The following is a 19,228-nucleotide window of genomic DNA, read 5'->3' as shown; positions in this document are numbered from 1 at the left end:
TTATTATAGAGTATAAATATTAATATAAATAATAATTAAATCATTTAGAAATAAATATCCGTATAGTTGTATTATCCAAAAATGTATATAAAATTTAATAAATTAAAAAGTTGAACCTAATCCTAATTCATATCCTAATCTTAAACAAATATTTAAACTTTAAAAAATTATCAAAATACAAGAAAAATAAAAATTCTCTCCTCACATATATATTTTCCTTCCCAAAACTATTTGTATATGTCATGAATGTTATCCTTTATTATTAAAAAAATATATATTGATTGTAATATACAAAACTATTTGAATTTTTAATTTTTTTTTGTGTTTTCAAATTTTTTTTCTCATTTCAGCAATTTCAAACAGGAGAAGTATGAAAATATCTATGTTTCGATTCTTTTGACTAGTACAACTACATAGTGTTTAGTCCTGGATTGATATTTCGATTTGTTTAAAAATATTTTTCACTGATCCAACGGTATGGATGTCAATAGATATAAATATTAACCAAATTTTAAGATCAAAATAATTTTAATTGGTTTTCCATTTTAAAAGTCAAATATCAGTTTGACTAGTACAACTACATAGAGTTTAGTCCTGAATTGGTGTTTTCTTTTAAAAAAAAAATATTTTTCATCGATCCAACCGTACGAATGTCAATAGATATATATATATATATATTATTGATATAACAAAAGTTTCAAATCAAAATAATTTTATTTGGTTTGTCAATTAAAAAGTCAAGCATCAGTTTGACTAGTACAACTAACTAGTGTTTAGTCCTGAATTGGAGTTTCAATTTTTTTAAAAATATTTTTCATGGATCCAACCAAACGGATGTCAATATATATATATATATATATATATATATTGTTGGGGTTAAACCCAATAGGTAGTATGGGCTTGGTGATATAAATCATAATTGAGTTGGGTAATAATTGTATGTGTTGACAATTATTATTATAATGGGAATGGGTAATAATTGTATGGGTAGACAATTATAATTGTAATCAGATTAGGTATGTCTTGTTGGCTAAGTTTGTGATGGCTATATATACATAGTCATGTTATTGTTTTGATGTATGTTTGAGTATTTTTTGACTTAAGTATCGCTTGAGTGAATACCGTTTGGTGAGATTGATTATATTATTGATAATTGTTCTGATTAATAATACAAGTTAGGACGTGGGTTTTTCTGCGTCATATATCGAGTGTGTGTTTTGTATTGTTTATTTGGTTCTAATACTTGTGTGTGTTCCCCCTAACAATTGGTATCAAGAGCCAAGGTTCATGATGGAGAAGGTTGGGGGATTTGAGATTGAATTGTTTAATGGAAGAAATAATTTTACCTTGTGGCAAAGCACGGTAAAAGATCTGTTAATTCAACGAGGGTTATATGCGACTCTCAGAGGGAAGAAGCCTACTGAAGTTGATGATACAAATCGGGGAGACATGAAGTTATGTGCGGCATCAACGATCTGGTTGGCCCTTGCACCGGAAATCAAGTATGATGTTCTTGAAGAAGACAATCCCAAGAATTTATAGGAGAAGTTAACGAAGACTTATCACTCAAAGTCTTTGGCCAACAAGCTGTTTCTCAAGAAAGATTTGTTCGGGCTCAAGATGGAAGAAGACGGAGATTTAAGAGACCATCTAAATCGTTTTAATGGCTTAATCAACCAGCTGAATAATTTGGATGAAAAATTGAAGGATGAGGACAAAGTTGTTCTACTATTAGTGTCTCTACCGAAGAAGTATAATACTGTGATGACTTCTTTATTGGTTGGGAAAACGAAGTTAGATTTGGATGAGACTATTGTTGTTCTTCTGGAGGCCGAAAGATTGATGAAACAAGAATTGAGTGACACATATTATGGAAGTGCATTCGTGGTACGTGCGCGTGACACGGAAAAGAAGTATGTTAAGAAATATAACCCTAATATCAGGTGTTTTTATTGTGAGGAATTGGGTCATATACAATTTATGTGTCCAAAGGCAAGAGAAGACTTGAGAGAGTTGAAGAAAAATTGAGGGGGTAGTGTTTCGCTTGTAGAAACTGATGAAGATGTTTTTTTGGTTCAAGAAGAGAAGGGATCAAAAGAAGAATGCGTGCTTGACTCAGGATGTTCTCATCACATATGTGGTAGGCGGGAGTGGTTCTCGTCCTTCAAAAAGTGTGAGGGAAAGATTGTAACTTTACCTAACGGTGTAACAGTAAATGTTGCTGGAATTGGTGAGGTAACAATGAAACGTCACAACGGTCGTGTTCAGAAGTTAACTCAAGTAAGATACATACCGGAGTTAAATCGAAATCTAAATTCGTTGGGTAAATTAGTTGATTTGGGATATACTGTTATGATGAAGAACAATATGTTGAAAGTCACTAAAGGAGATTTAGAGATACTCAAAGGTCGAAAAGATAAGAGAAATCTTTTTGTACTAGGAGGGGTTATTGTTCAAGGGGAGGTATTGGCGGATCGACGTCGATGGCTCGATGGTGACCGTTAATTCGGTTGTGCATGAAATCATATTGGGTTGAAGGGGAGGATTGTTGGGGTTAAACCCAATAGGTAGTATGGGCTTGGTGATATAAATCATAATTGAGTTGGGTAATAATTGTACGTGTTGACAATTATTATTGTAATGGGAAAGGGGAATAATTTTATGGGTAGACAATTATAATTGTAATCGGATTAGGTATGTCTTGTTGGCTAAGTTTGTGATGGTTATATATACATAGTCATGTTATTGTTTTGATGTATGCTTGAGTATTTTTTGACTTAAGTATCGCTTGAGTGAATACCGTTTGGTGAGATTGATTGTATTATTGATAATTGTTTTGATTAATAATACAAGTTGGGACATGGGTTTTTTCGCGTCATATATTGAGTGTGTGTTTTGTATTGTTTATTTGGTTCTACTACTTGTGTGTGTTCCCCCTAACATATATATATATTAGTGATATGACCAAAGTTTAAAATTAAAAAAAAAATATCTGGTTTGCCATTTTAACAGTCAAACATAAGTTTGACTAGTACAACTACCTAGTGTTTGGTCCTGAATTGGTGTTTCAATTTTTAAAAATATTTTTCATCGATCCAACCGTACGGATGTCAATAGATATATATTAGTGATATAACCAAAGTTTCAAATTAAAACAATTTTATTTGGTTTGCCATTTTAACAGTCAAACATAAGTTTGCCTAGTACAACTACCTAGTGTTTGGTCGTGAATTGGTGTTTTGATTTCTTTAAAAATATTTTTCATCGATCCAACTTTACGGATGTCAATATATATATATATATATATATACTAGTGATAAAACCTGTAACACCCCCAGATCGGGGGTCGGGGATCCGGTCGTCACGGTCTTTCTTTCCATAAATATCACTTAACTTAATTAAAAATAAATAACACCATGCTGTGACCCCACACTAACGCACACCACAACACGTTATAGTCTCAGAGATGAAATTGAAATAAGTACAAGTCCTTGAATCCACAAATTAAAAGTAACTATAACCCAAAATGAGTACTTAATAAGTTTACAGTTAATTGCCATTATCTGCCAAAAGTTATAATTATACATAATTGATTCCCAAAAGTAGAATGCCTGATCTATGGATAGATCTACCTCTACAGCTATAGCAGCTATGATATCAACGGAAAGACGCGGGACGCTTCCCACGCTCTTGCGCTGGGTCTGCTTGAGTCTGGCCATCTTTCCTAACTGTTGTTGTGTGATGAAGAAATGAAACAAGAGTGAGCATTACAGCTCGCAAGATAATATATAGTTTAATCAATAATGCAAGTATCTAAATGAATAACTTACTGAAAATTCTTATCAAGTGTAAGATAATTAATAACTGGATATAAACTTAAAGGGAGATGAAGTTACCAAACACTTCACCATACCTATATCATTTTAGAAAACAACTTGAACTACCACCGTTCAAAGTATAATAAGTTTTCAAAGTTCGTCACATAGATGAGACTACAAGATAAGACTTGAGTGGATTCAATCTTTGAAATATCATTTGAAAGAATGAAGTTACAAGATACTTCATTAAGTCCCGATATATATATATACCTATATATATCTCTCTCATACATTCCCTGAAAACCTCTGTTATGAAATGTATAAACAAAGTTGTAATATCCAATGAATTTGGAGCGAAGAAAATTTTGGCATAAACCTGATATCTTGCAGATCAGGCAAAGATACCAATAAGTAACATTTTCTACTGTAGATGGATGAATTCCTCGCCGGTCATCACCCTGGTGACATTAGTACCTCGCGTTAGACCGTTACCCGGCCACTCACGCGTGGATGGACTGTCACCCAGCCTCTTACACCGTCATAGACCATACCCCGGCCTGTCGCTTATGCCGACTCAATTAGATGGACTTACTTCCCGAACATTTGGCAAGTAATCAAATTGTATTCTCAAAACAGCAACCTCATTACGAATATAAAATACACCATAGAGCCGGATCTCTTAGATTTTTGAGCGAGTATTCAAGTCCCCTTCTAAACGGAGATCTTAAATTTGAAAACGAGTTTTGGGATCCGCTCTAAATTTTAAAACCATTTGGAAGACTCGAAAACATTTTTAAGAATGTTTGGAGTAATGCTGATTTAATAAAATAAATCAGTCCCGATATATTAGAAAATATCTGAATATTATTATTTAAATAATATTCCCATAAGGATAATCTTTATAAAAATAATTGAAGTAGAAGTTTTAAAACTCATACTGATAGGGATAAATAAATCTTGATTACATAATTAAATATTACAGTTTGGGCTGCAAGACCCAATAAGAAGGTATATAACATTCAGATCAAAAAAGGTCAACACATTGATCAGGCCTGATGGACCAGATCAGGCCAGATGGAACAAAGAAGGCCCAAAAACCCTGTATATTAATTAATTTCGTAATTAATTAATAAGGGAAAAATCAGCTATTGAGAAGAGTCCCGATAAGGATATAATCAAGGGGACCTAAAAGGATAAGGAATCAGTTTCCTCCTATCTAGGACTCCAAAGTCCATTCTAATTATGAGACTTGCCCACCAAGTCTCTTATACCAAGTCCAATTCAAGGACTCCCACATCTATATAAGGGGCCTCACCCCACAAATCAGAACTACATTTTTTGACTTGATCCTTGGCAGTCAGCAAGGTACGTAGGCATCTTATTAAGGCAGATTGAGTCACGAAACACAAGAGCAGTCAAATCGAGCCTTGAAGCTCACGTTCCTTAGTACTAAATACAGCAAATATATATATTAGTTTTTAATCCATAACATTTGGCGCCGTCTGTGGGAAAGCACAACAACAACCATGGCGAGAACACGGAGAACAATTAGAACTCTGGAGGAAGGAACACCATCGGGGACAACCCAGGTGATTTCGTTAATCGTGGAGATACCTCCCCACTTAACTTATGCATCTACTCAAGCGGAAGCCCAGATAGGGGCAACTTAACCTCAGCCACAAGGGACGACTCCCCCGACTATTCAAGGTACGAATCCTCAAGTTCAACAAGTACATGTACCTGTGAATTCTCGACCCGTCGGGTATGAATATTCAACTGTTGTTACTACTAACCCCCCTTATGGGATGCCCCTTTATCCCGAGGTTGGAGGAAGTGGACATGCTGGGCAAAGTGAAGCACGAGGGCAATCGCCCCCTACATACGAGGTTTGGCTCCTATCCCCGAGGATCGGGAATTTTCTGGTCCTTACACTGAGAGAGATTCCGAATCTTCAGATGATGAAGTGGCCCCAAGAAGGGGGCGTGCAAGCAAAGAGCCGATGGCTGTTGGAGGCCAACGCCCTCAAAGCACCCAAAGGGCGAATCCCCAAGAAGTGCAGGAAAGAATCAGGGCTCATGAGGCTGAGATTCAAAGGCTGAGGCGCGATTTGGAGGCGCACCAGACCACCAGACCCCAGATACCCCCTAGGGGGAGAAATCCTCCTCCTGTCATAGACCTGGATGGTCCGGTACGGAGAAGGGCTGTTGTCCCAAGAACTGATCCAAGCAATCTTCTTCCCCTTGGAGATCCTGATGATCCTACTCTGCCCTTCACTGAAGAGATAATGAATGCCCATATCTCAAGGAAGTTCAAGATGCCAACTATCAAAGCCTATGATGGCACGGGAGATCCCGCTAATCATGTTAGGACATTCTCTAATGCACTGCTGCTGCAACCCGTGAATGACGCTATTAAGTGTCGGGCCTTCCCTCAAACCCTGTCGGGTATGGATCAAAGGTGGTACAGTCGCTTGCCGCCAAACTCCATTGGGTCGTTCAGAGAGTTAAGTCAGGCTTTTATTAAGCAGTTCATCAGTGGGAGAGTCCATAAGAAAAGTTCAGCATCTCTTATGAGTATTGTGCAGGGAGCAAAGGAATCCTTGAGAGATTACCTGAATCGTTTCACGAAGGAGGCTTTAAAAGTTCCAGATCTTGATGATAAGGTAGCCATGATAGCACTGCAACAAGGAACTAGGGATGAGTTTTTTAAGATGTCCTTGGCCAAACGTCCCCCTGAAAGCATGTTGCAGCTCCAGGAGAGGGCAGGGAAGTATATCAAAGTTGAAGAAAGCATGAGGAAGACCGTAGTAAGTAATGAGCCCACTGGAGGCAAGAAGCGAAAAAATGATCTGGAGTATATCGCTAAGGACAAGTATCCTAGAACCGAGCAAAACCCTGATTCAACCCCCAAGAAGGGAGGACCTGGGCAAAAGTTCACCGAATACGCTAAGCTGAATGCTCTTAGAAGCCAGATCTTAATGGAAACTGAGAAAGATCGAGATATTCGTTGGCCTAAGCCCCTAAAGGCCGATCCTGCCAAGCTAGACAAAAGCAAGTATTGCAGATTTCATAAAGATGTTGGTCACGACACCGATGAGTGTAGGCAGCTGAAAGATGTAATTGAGTTCCTCGTTCGAAAAGGAAGATTGAACAAATACACTGAAGAAGGAGGGGACAGGAATAATAATGGAAGGAAGAACTTTGAAGATCGTAGGAGGGACCAAGACGATCAGGGGCGAAACCCTCAGCCTAGAGGACCAGTTATAAACACAATTTATGGAGGACCGCGACCTCGATGGCCTGTGATAAACACGATCTTTGGAGGTCCAACTGCTGCTGGATTGTCTAAAAATTCCAGAAAGGCATATACTAGGGAGGTTATGCATATTGTTGGAGAAGCCCCGAAGAGGGCCAGGACAGAAGTAACATTGGCTTTTGATGATTCTGACCTAGAGGGTATGAAGTTTCCTCATGACGACCCGCTGGTCATAACACCGGTAATAGGAAATATCCCGGTCAAGAGGGTCCTTGTGGATAATGGTGCTTCTGTGGATATCTTGCTCCACGACGCCTTTCTAAGAATGGGGTATAACGACTCCCAGTTGACACCAACCTATTGGGAACCACGGACTTAGGGTGTTACTACGTTTTACGATAAAGATTACGAAAAGAGGATTACCTTGTTAATGGTTGATTCCACGCTATTCTATTGTATTCCCAAATTCCCTTGAGCGAAGTGTGGCCTCCGTCTTCTCAAGTTATCCTCTCTTCTTGCTCCTTGGTGGCTACAATATGTTTTCACACAATTCCAAGCAAGAAGAGAATAAGAATATATATAGGCTACAATAGGGACCATGGATAATTAGGTTGAGCTTCTAATTACATCTTGAGCCTAGCCCAATGTAATTAAATATTAATTCAATCCACTAAAGAATTAATATTTGCACTACCTTTCCTAATACCGTAATTTAATTAATTATGTTTCAATATTATTTGCTTATTAAATTCCCCATATTTAAAATATCATATGTCCATTAATTAAATAAATTACTGATAATTTATTTAATTAATATCTTTTATCCTTGATCATCCACTCAACCTTTATTTAATTATGGCAGAATAAATTCCACCTGCAGGGTTTCACATAATTAACTCTTTTTGAGCTTTCAAGGGGACATCATTAACCCGAATATTATCAGGACATGGTTTCCTTCAATAAATAATATCCACCATGTATATAATTCCATCACCCAAAATATAATGATATAATTCAAGAGAATTATTTCATATATAAATCAAAGCATGTAAATAATATACACGTGTCAATTACTATTTCCGGATTAAGAACCTAAACATTAATAATAACATAGAATCTTAGTTCTCCTTCTTAATCAGTATTAAGGGAACAATTCTAAATTTGATCTTGTTCAATACACACAAAGTATACTAGTATTATTTATTAGTCAATATAAACTAATCTAAATAATACTACAGCCATACCAGTGGATTGTCCAACACCACTTGTGCTGTGAACCTTATCATATTATATAACCATATTTAACAATCTAATATTCTGTATCCCATTTGATACTAGATTGTTCACAATATATAATATTAGACAACATGTAAACATTCAAATGATTCTCAAATAAACTGGCCAGAAATAAATGTACATACTTCAAATAAATATTTTCAGTATACACTAACAATCTCCCACTTATATTCAAAATATTCTATGTGTACATCAGTGTTTATTTAATCCACTATTACATAAAAATCTATGTGTCCATCCATCTGACTCCTATCGCTTCCACATGCTTGTCAAAAACCTTGGTTGGCAAGCTCTTTGTGAAAGGATCTGCTCGGTTGTCTTCTGATAATATGTGAGCCACAACTATATCCCCTCGCTTTACGATTTCTCGTATGAGATGATACTTACGTTCAATATGTTTAGCTGCTTTATGGTCTCGCGGTTCCTTTAAATTTGCCACAGCACCAGTGTTATCACAATACACCGTCAAGCTCCTAGGCAAATTAGGTACCACATCTAAGTCCAAAAGGAAGTTCCTGAACCATACAGCCTCCTTGGCAGCCTCAGAGGCCGCCACGTACTCGACCTCCATGGTGGAGTCTGCAATGCATTTCTGCTTTACACTCCTCCATATAACGGCTCCACCTCCCAAAGTAAAAACATATCCCGAGGTTGATTTCCTCTTATCCCTATCTGATTGGAAATCTGAATCAGTATATCCCAAAGGAAATAGATCTGAGGCCTTGTAAATTAACATATACTCCTTAGTCCTTCTCAGGTACTTGAGTATAGTTTTTACTGCACTCCAATGTTCCTGACCTGGGTTCGACTGATATCTACTAACCATGCCTACAGCAAAGCAGATGTCAGGCCTCATACATAACATAGCATACATTAAGCTTCCACATGCTGAAGCATAAGGAACTGCTTTCATGCTCTCTATATCCTTAGGTGTCGAAGGACACTGCTTCTTAGATAGAGCAACTCCATGCTTAAAAGGTAGAAAACCTTTCTTGGAGTTCTGCATGTTAAAACGAGCTAATACTTCATCAATGTAGGGCTCTTGAGATAAAGCCAACATCATTTTCTTGCGATCCCTTATAACTTTGATCCCAAGGATGTATGCCGCTTCACCTAAGTCCTTCATGTCAAATTGTTTGAACAACCATGCCTTTACTGATGACAACATCTCAACATTGTTTCCAATGAGTAAAATATCATCTACATATAGTACTAGAAAAACCACTGCATTACCTTCACTTCTTTTATACACGCACGATTCGCTTGGACTTTGATCAAATCCATATGACTGGACTGCCTGATCAAAACGAATATTCCAGTCTCTAGAAGCTTGTTTAAGTCCATAAATAGACCTCTTAAGCTAACATACCAGATGCTCTTGGCCTTCCTTAATGAATCCTTTTGGTTGCTGCATATAGATGGTTTCTTCAAGACTTCCACTAAGAAAAGCTGTCTTGACATCCATTTGCCAAATCTCATAATTGAGATGAGCTGCTATAGATAAAAGAATACGGATTGACTTAAGCATGACTACCGATGAAAAGGTTTCCTCATAATCGATACCTTCTTTCTGAGTATACCCTTTCGCAACAAGTCTTGCTTTCCAGGATTTCACCTTTTTATCTAATCCCCTCTTTTTCTTGTAGATCCACTTACATCCAATAGGTTTTATACCTTTGGGTGGTTCCACGAGCTCCCAGACCTGATTAGAATACATTGATTCTATCTCAGATTCCATCGCCTTTTGCCAAAGATCTGCATCTTTGTCTTGTGCTGCCTCTTCGTATGTACGGGGATCATCATCATGTTCACCAGAGACCAAGTCTGAAGACTCACCCAAAAACATGAATCTATCAGGCTGTTGAACAACCCTCCCACTACGACGAGGCACTGGTGCGGTATTAGTGACAGGTTGTACATTATGTTGTGGTTGTTCTACTTGTACTACAGCTTCATGGGTATTATTTGTCCCTCCCACTAGTTCCTCTAAAATGACACTACTCATGGGTTTGTGATTCATTATATATTCCTCCTCTAAGAATCTTGCATTGGTGCTAACAATGACATCCCGATTCTTCGGACTATTAAATAAATATCCTTTCATTCCCATGGGGTAGCCTACAAACAACCTTACTTTTGTACGAGATTCTAACTTAGTCGCGTTCTTGTTCAGCACATGTGCTGGACAACCCCATATTCGAATATGTCTTAGACTCGGTTTATCCCCGGTCCACAATTCTAAGGGGGTTTTAGGAACCGACTTAGAAGGTACTAATTTCAGAAGATAAGCTGCTGTCTCTAAGGCATGTCCCCAAAACGATATGGGTAAATCCGAATAACTCATCATCGACCTAACACTCTCTAAAAGAGTCTGGTTCCTTCTCTCTGCTACACCATTCTGTTGGGGTGTGCCTGGTGCAGTTAACTGGGATTCTATCCCATTTTCTGATAAATATTCCCTAAATTCTCCAAGCAAGTATTCGCCACCACGATCTGATCGTAGTGACTTGATACTTTTATTAAGTCGCTTCTCCATTTTAGCTTTGTACTCTTTGAACTTATCAAAGTACTCAGACTTACGGTGCAACAAATAAACGTACCCATATCTAGAATAATCATCAATGAAAGTGACGAAATATTCATAACCACCTCTTGCTTGGATATTCATGGGTCCACATAAATCAGAGTGAACCAATTCTAACAGTTTTTTGGCTCTATTCCATTTTGTCTTGAAAGGCCTATTAGTCATTTTACCTTCCAAGCAGGATTCACAAACTGGAAATGGCTCCACTGCCAATGAGCTTAAAGGCCCATCTACTACTAGTCTTTGAATCCTCCTCAAGTTAATATGACCTAATCTCAAGTGCCAAAGATATGTTTGGTTCAAACTAGAAGGTTTCTTTCTTTTAGTAGAGTTAGAAGATGTGTTGTTCAATTCCCTAAATTGCAGTTGCAGTGCAGGTTGACTAGGATTAATTATATACAAATTGTCTTGCAATGTACCAGAACATATAATTCGTTTATTCATCATAATAAAAACATTACGATCCAAACAAACATTATAACCATCCAAAGCAAGTTTAGAAACCGAAATTAAATTCCTTCTAAAAGAAGGTACATAAAGACAATTGTTCAAAACCAAAATCCTATCAAAACTAAAAGATAAATGAATAACTCCTACTGCAACTACTGCTACTTTCGTAGCATCTCCCATGAACACGTATATTGTAACACCCCCAAATCCGGGGTCGGGGATCCGGGTTGTCACGAGTTCCATTTCCCTTAATAACACCCAATCTTAATACACAATCAACTACTCTGTACTGTGACCCCGCAATAAACACACACACCACAAGTTATAGTCTCAGAGATGAATATCCAAAAATAATCACAAGTCATTTTATTCCACAATTATATGCCAATGCACCTTAAACAGGTTTCTGAATAAATTTACATTTCTTTGCCATTATTACAATTCATAATATACATAAGTCTGGTACATTATTAGTTGAAAACTTAGCCTATTGGTAATTTCTACATCAGCTACAGCGTCCTCAACGCTTCCAGAAAGCTGCGGAACGTTTCCTAATCGCTTACAAATCGGGAGCTTGGTCCTGTTCATCTTTTCTATCTGTTGTTGTGTGATGAAAGAAGAAAGCAAGGGTGAGCAGCAAGCCCACCAAAATAATATGTATAATGATTAACAATATATGAGCCTTCTCATAGTACTCATGAAAGTCTTGGTCAAAAGAAATAAACCAAGTTGATATCTTAATGCAATGAAGTCGCAAAATATTCAGTATATATATATACATATATACTTTTCAAAATATTGGAAGTCCTCTTCCATGCATAATACACACAGAGTTCCAGTGTATAACTGTATAAAAATATCGTTGCAAGGTGATCTCATATATCTAACCTTGTCTCAACATTTTTGTGAAAATCTTTGTCATGCATAAGATAATCATTAACCAGATATAAGTTGAAAAGATGAAGTTACAAGATACTCCAATATACTTATATCTTTTCCGAATACTACTTGAACTACCACCGTTCAAGTTATAATTAGTTTCAAAAGTTCATCACATAGATGAGATAATAAGATAAGATTTGAATAGATTCAATCTTTGAAATATTTTGAAGGAAATGAAGTTATGATATACTTCAATAAGTCCCGATATATATATACACCTATATATATACATACATTTCCTGAAAACCTCTGTCATGTAAAGTATGAACAGAATTATAATATCCAATAAATTTGGAAAGGAAAGAATTTTGGCATAAACCTGATATCTTGCTGATCAGGCAAAGATACCAATAAGTAACCTTTTCTACTAGTAGATGGACGAATTCCCCACTGGTCATCACCCTGGTCGCAATAGGACCTTATGCTGGACTGCCACTCAGCCACTTATGCATTTGATGGACTCCCACTGAGCCACTTACACTATCATGGACGCCCACTGAGCCCATGTTGCTTATGCCGACTCGATAGATGGACTTACTTCCCGAACGTTGGGTAAGTAATCAATTCATTTACCAAAACTGCAACCTTGTTGCGAATATAAAATACACCATAGAGCCGGATCCCTCAGGTTTTGAGCGAGTATTTAAATCCCCTTAAAATGGAAGATCTTAAATATAAAAATGAATTTTGGGATCCGCTCTAACTTTTAAAAATCATTTTGAAGACTCGAAAACACTTTAAAGAGTGTTTTGAGTAATGCTGATTTAATGAAGTAAATCAGTCCCAATATTTTTAGAAAATGTCTGAATATTATTATTTAAATAATATTCCCATAAATAATAATCTTTATACAAATAATTGAAGTAGAAGTTGTAAGACTTATACTTGAAATGAGTATTAATTAACTAAAGATATACTTATACGAAAGTACTATCTTTATTTGAATAATCGAAAATAAGTTTGATTATCGAAACATTATTCTTTAATAAAATAAAGAATATTATTAAATAATAAGCGGAGTCATAATACCTCGAATGAATATTATAAATAATATTCATTAAATACAATAAAAGAGTCAATACATCCTCAAATGACTATCCATTTAATAATCATTAAATAATATAAACTGAGTCATAAGCCCTCGAATGAATATTTGAAATAATATTCAATAATAAAATAAAGGAGTCATAAGTCCTCGGATGAATATTCAAAATAATATTCAATAATAAATAAAGGAGTCATAAGTCCTCGGATGAATATTCGAAATAATATTCAATAATAAAATAAAGGAGTCATAAGTCCTCAGATGAATATTCGAAATAATATTCAATAATAAAATAAAGTTATCGAATAAACCTTATTCGATTAATAGTTTTGAAAACTATAACCATATATATATATAAATATATATATATATATATATATATATATATATATATATATAAATCTACTCGGGATCCTCGACTCCCGGTTTTAGAAAATGTTTTCACCTTTGGGTCCCTATACTAAGGGTATATGCAAATTACTGCTATTCTCTAGCATAGGTATTATCAACTGAACCAACAGATATATTTGGCAAGAATACGAAACATGCATGCATATATATATACCATATCAGCATGCTTCAATATATCGCAACATTTGCTAATTAACCAACATGCATCTATCGCAAGATAATGCATATACATATATACATCACAACAACAGTATAACGGGTAGAAAACTTGCCTGAGCGACTTGGGGTGATAAAAGGCTCGGGACGAGTCTGGTAACCTATAAACAACAAGTAAGTTGGAATTAAACCAAATTCACTTGTAAATCTATACTTTAACTAACTTAGACTCTAACACTTGTTTTGCGCTTATTGATTCTCTTAAGTCACTCGGGTACCCTCGGCTCCACCATTTTTAATAATTTAACCTTTACGAGTTTTAAGGCGATTCCTTCGTGAGTGTCTTACCAACTGCCTAACACACTTACCATAAATGTTTCAAACATTAATTAACCATTTTTGGTCTTTAACCTATGTTTCAAAGTAAGGCGAGGGGAAAAGTTTCGTTCGCGAAACGCCGTTACTTGAAACGGTCGTTTCTCCTAAACCGTGCATCGGAATCGAACGAACTACATATCAAAACGAAGCTCGTAACACGAGCTATCTAGACATGGCAATGGTCATAATCTAGCAGGGGGTTCTCGTTCCTAATGTTATGCACAAAAACAGTCTAAAGAAAATCGGACGTTACGACGGCTATGTTTACGCGATTTCCCAAATTTAAACCAATTCAAACAACCACAATTTCAACTCCAATTCATAATCCAATCAACCTCCATCTAAACTACATTACAACGGCCCCAAATCAACTCAATTTTTAACATTCATACTTATGCCTAAGCTTAAATTTAACTATACTACATTCTTTTAACCAAAACAACAAGATTTACCATTCCATTTCAATACCACTTCAACCCAAACTCTAAACCACAAACATTAAGCTACAATATCACCATAATAACCAAAATCATCTTATTAAACATAGGAATCTAGGGTTTGGAGATGATATACCTTCCTTGAAGTGGTGGGAGTAGCTAAGAAGCCTTAAGAAGCTTTGAGAAGTCTTAGGGATGCATGGATCTTAAAGGAAAACAAGAAAATTTTCAAGTTAAAAACTTGAAATCATTGTCTTCTTCATTGATTTAATGAAGAAGATTGAGAAAGAATTGATGGCTTAAACTCATGATATAGCCCTAACTATGCATAAGGATGATTAGGGAATTAACTCACCAATTTAGGAAGCTTGGATCTTGAATTTTTGAAATTTCTTGCCTTTAAAGATGAAAAAGCCGAGAGCAAATGAAGAACAATGCCTTGGTTTCTTTTTGTTTTGATGAAGAATGAATTATTTGGCTTGGTTGATTTGGTTTTGTTTTGTTTTTGGTTAATTACCAATTTAACCTTGATTTTGTGTGGTTAATAATCCACCACATCTCCTTCCTTCCCATGTCATGCCTATGTCATGTTGTGATGTCATCTTTCCCTCCTTGTCCTCTTCTCATTGGTTGGGTGACATCACTCTCTCTAATCCCTTTGATTAACTTCCTAATTGTTTGCCTAATGACCGCTGATCTGTTATACGGTTCGCTTAACTTTCGTTTTCGTTTATCGTTTGAGGGATCATACCCGGGATCTTATTACTTAGGTTTCCTTAACCTTTCTCAATACATTATAATCCTTTTATGATCCTCTCTTATAATCCTTTAATTTAAATCCTTTTTATCTTGTTACCTTATACTCAATTCTTTCCGTATCTAGTGGATTTCCGGGAAAAATCAAAGTGTTCGGAATTGGATTCTGACGATCTTTACATACACTTATATACCATATAGAGTGCCAATAAAATCTCAGAATATCCATAAAAGAACCCCTACCTAGTGTGGCATGAAAAGTTTTCTCATTCAGCAAAAACACTATTCATAAGGGTTTCAAAAATTTTCCAAAAATTGGGGTTATTACAGTCTCCCCTCCTTAAAAGGATTCCGTCCCGGAATCAGATAGAAAATGAACAGGGATACTCTCTTAGCATTGCACTTTCTAACTCTCGAGTAAATTTTCCCATATTGTGGTCCTTCCATCAAACTCTGAATAGTTTGATAACCCTTCTCCTAAGCACTTGTTCCCTTTTCACTCTACAACCCTTCCTGGTTGCTCCATATAGGTTACGTCGGGTTGCATATCTATGCGCTCTATTTATCTGGCATCTGAATTACACTTCCTTAACATTGATACGTGAAACACGTTACGACCTGCTACATGTTCGGGGTTAGGGCTAGCTCATATGCTATCCTCCCAATACGTCTTAATATATCCTAGGGTCCAATAATTCGTGGACTTAGCTTTCATTTCTTTCCGAACCTCATCCTTCCTTTCCAAGGAAATACCTATAACAACAGTAGGTCCCCCACTTCCTATTCCTTGTCCTTTCGTGTCAAATCAACATACTTCGTGTTCCCATCTTGGGCTACTACCAGCCGTCCTCTGATTAAAATCTATTATATCCTTGATCCTTTGGACTACTGTGGGTCCGAGCATCTTGCGCTCTACAACTTCATCCTAACATAAGGGAGATCGACATTGTCTTCCCTCAAGGATCTCATAAGGCGATACCTCAATACTGACATATGATCTATTGTCGTAAGAAAACTCAACCCGTGTTAAGTGATCATTCCAATTTCTTTCAAGTCTATTGCACAGATTCTCATTATAGCTTCTAGCATTATAGCTTTTGCTTCTCACTACCCATCCTTTTCCAGTTCGTAGTCGTTACTATCTTCCGTACATAATACTATACTGGTTACACTTTTGCTCGTTAGCGTTCTATAACCTTTTAATAACCACGTCAACCTTAGTATCACGAATGTGTTTCCATTCCGAATACCGCCATAACTTTACTACTCCTTTTTCAGCTGTTTCTATTTCCCAAAGTTTGATCAATCATATAGAAGTAAAGGAATTTGTTGAGAGATCACTATGATCATGAACACTTGTTCTATTGCATAGTTAGTACAGAAGGTGGCCAGCCTTTAGTACTTGACAATCAATTAAACAACATGTGGTATCCTACTAGGCTTTTATCACAAAGATAGATAGTCATTCGGCAATACCTCCCCTTCTGGAAGGGTTGTTCTTCTCAGCTTACATGAAATGAAAAGAAGAGAAAAGAGCGAACTGAAGAGAATTGTATATATATGTAAATAAAATAATATTGCCATAAAATATCTGGCTTGGAATCTACCTCTGAACTATAGAGGTTTGTCATAGGAGAACAAAACATATATGTATTTATATCAACATCGAGTATTATAGCATCGTATTTCACATGCCTAAATATTTTCGCTATCCCGTCCATCATTCTACGGACCCATGCTCTTCCTCGAGCTTATACTCAATCACCTATGAAACTCCCTCGACATCGAAAATCGAATCTGGAATCTCATTTTATACATCATCGTTAATAGAATTCTATGCTTGCACCGCAACCTTCCTCGTATAGTAATACGACTCTTTATTGATAAGAAAGAATAATATTCAATAGGTAGATACTCTACTTAATTAGTCTATCAATGATAACTTAATATCTAACTATACGGAGTCCATATATGTCGTATAAAATTCTTCTAAGGAGGTAACCTAATCACCATTCATGATTCATGAAGAACACTCCTGATCCTGACATACATAAATGATATGAAGTAGATAAAATTGCAGAAGAGTTTCAGTCAAAGCAACGATAGCAGGTGAATACCATTCTTAATCGTATGCCTTAAATAGAAGACTTAACTCAAGGTTCGTTTAGTCCTTTTTTTTTTGAAATATGGTCCTGGATTATTATCAAGATAGTACCTTCTGAGATAGATAGCCTGCTCATGGCGATTACACGAATTAACCTTTACCAACCACTATTACGGTTGGGTATTGCACAGTCATCAGAAGGAATGTCAATCTTCCAAACCATAATACAACCTGCACAGCTTTAACCATCATCACTGTATTCCTTTGGCACAAGCGCCTATAATTATCCTCTTACCTTTAAAGTGTCGGCCACCTCTTTGGCCTTTCCTGATAGTAAAATTTCCTTACAGTCAATGTCATTTTAACCACCTCCAAATAAATTTTCTACCTTATTTCAATCACAGCTTATGTGAAGATGTTTTCCTTAAAATCTGATGAGTAAAAAAAATTACCATTTTTCCATAAGTTATTGCCTCAGTCTTTAGAGGTTAATCACTGTCATGACTGACTCTCAATCATAATTAGAACATCTTTTATCTTAAGTCCTAATTGCCCTGAACAATTTCGACCATTACTGGTTCGATCCATACCTTCTCGTGGTTTAACACGTGCCTCACTTGGCATCAATATAATTACGTCATATTTCCTTTATCAACATTTCTATTCTTGAGAATTTTGAATATTACCTTTCTCCTTGTAAAACCTCTAAGGTTATCCTTCAATCGTTCCTCCTGTATTCCCTAGATACAGGGCATATCAAAATACCATTTACTATTACTAGAACCATTGTCTATATACTTCTGAAAAATTTCTCCACTGATTCTTAAAGGTTGTTGTTACCTTAACTCCTTTCCAAATCATACTGTCAAAACTCATAATGTCCCTATTAAGGGTGAAATACCAACCTTTATGCATTCCCCTAGGATTCATTTTAAGTTACCGATGTTCTATCCTTAATTCCACCTTTAAAAGGTACCTGCATCCTTCCATGGATAAATCAAGTCATATATCCCTGACAAGGGTGTCTTATTCAATCATTCCCACCTCGATAGTATATGCCTAATTTCACAATAACATCTGTATTCAAAATGGGGTCAATCAATATGGCCTCCAAAAGATAACAACGGTTATCCGCTTGTCTTGCCTAATTTGGTAATGATAACAAGGATGTTCTGGAAGATATTGGTCGTGTTTAACGTGAACTTCTTCTTAATAATTCCTTATTTACTTTTGTTGTTTATCTCAACAGTCATCTCAATGTTGGGATATCTCTCATACCTGGCGTCTCCCTTTCTGGGTATCATGCCACCGGTTTTACACTTCACATTCTTGAAGGTCACTTCCTTCGTCCAATTTTTCCTAATTTCTTATTTTCTTGTCTCCTTAGTCTATCCGCGTCTCAATATTTATCCTTCGAACTATCTCAAGGTTTCCTCGAATCCTCCCAACTTACAGGGGATAAAATATATGTATCTCTTATGCCCTCAACCATCAATTTTAACTCATGGTGAATCACCCTCATCCTGACGAATGCATACTTTTCTATTTCTATTGCTACGAGTCTTTAGGGTTTCCTCATACCCAACTCCCTTATCA

The sequence above is a fragment of the Apium graveolens genome, chromosome 6 (assembly GCF_009905375.1).
Source record: "Apium graveolens cultivar Ventura chromosome 6, ASM990537v1, whole genome shotgun sequence".
NCBI classification, from domain to species: Eukaryota; Viridiplantae; Streptophyta; class Magnoliopsida; order Apiales; family Apiaceae; genus Apium; species Apium graveolens.
Note: the sequence above shows the minus strand (reverse complement) of the source record.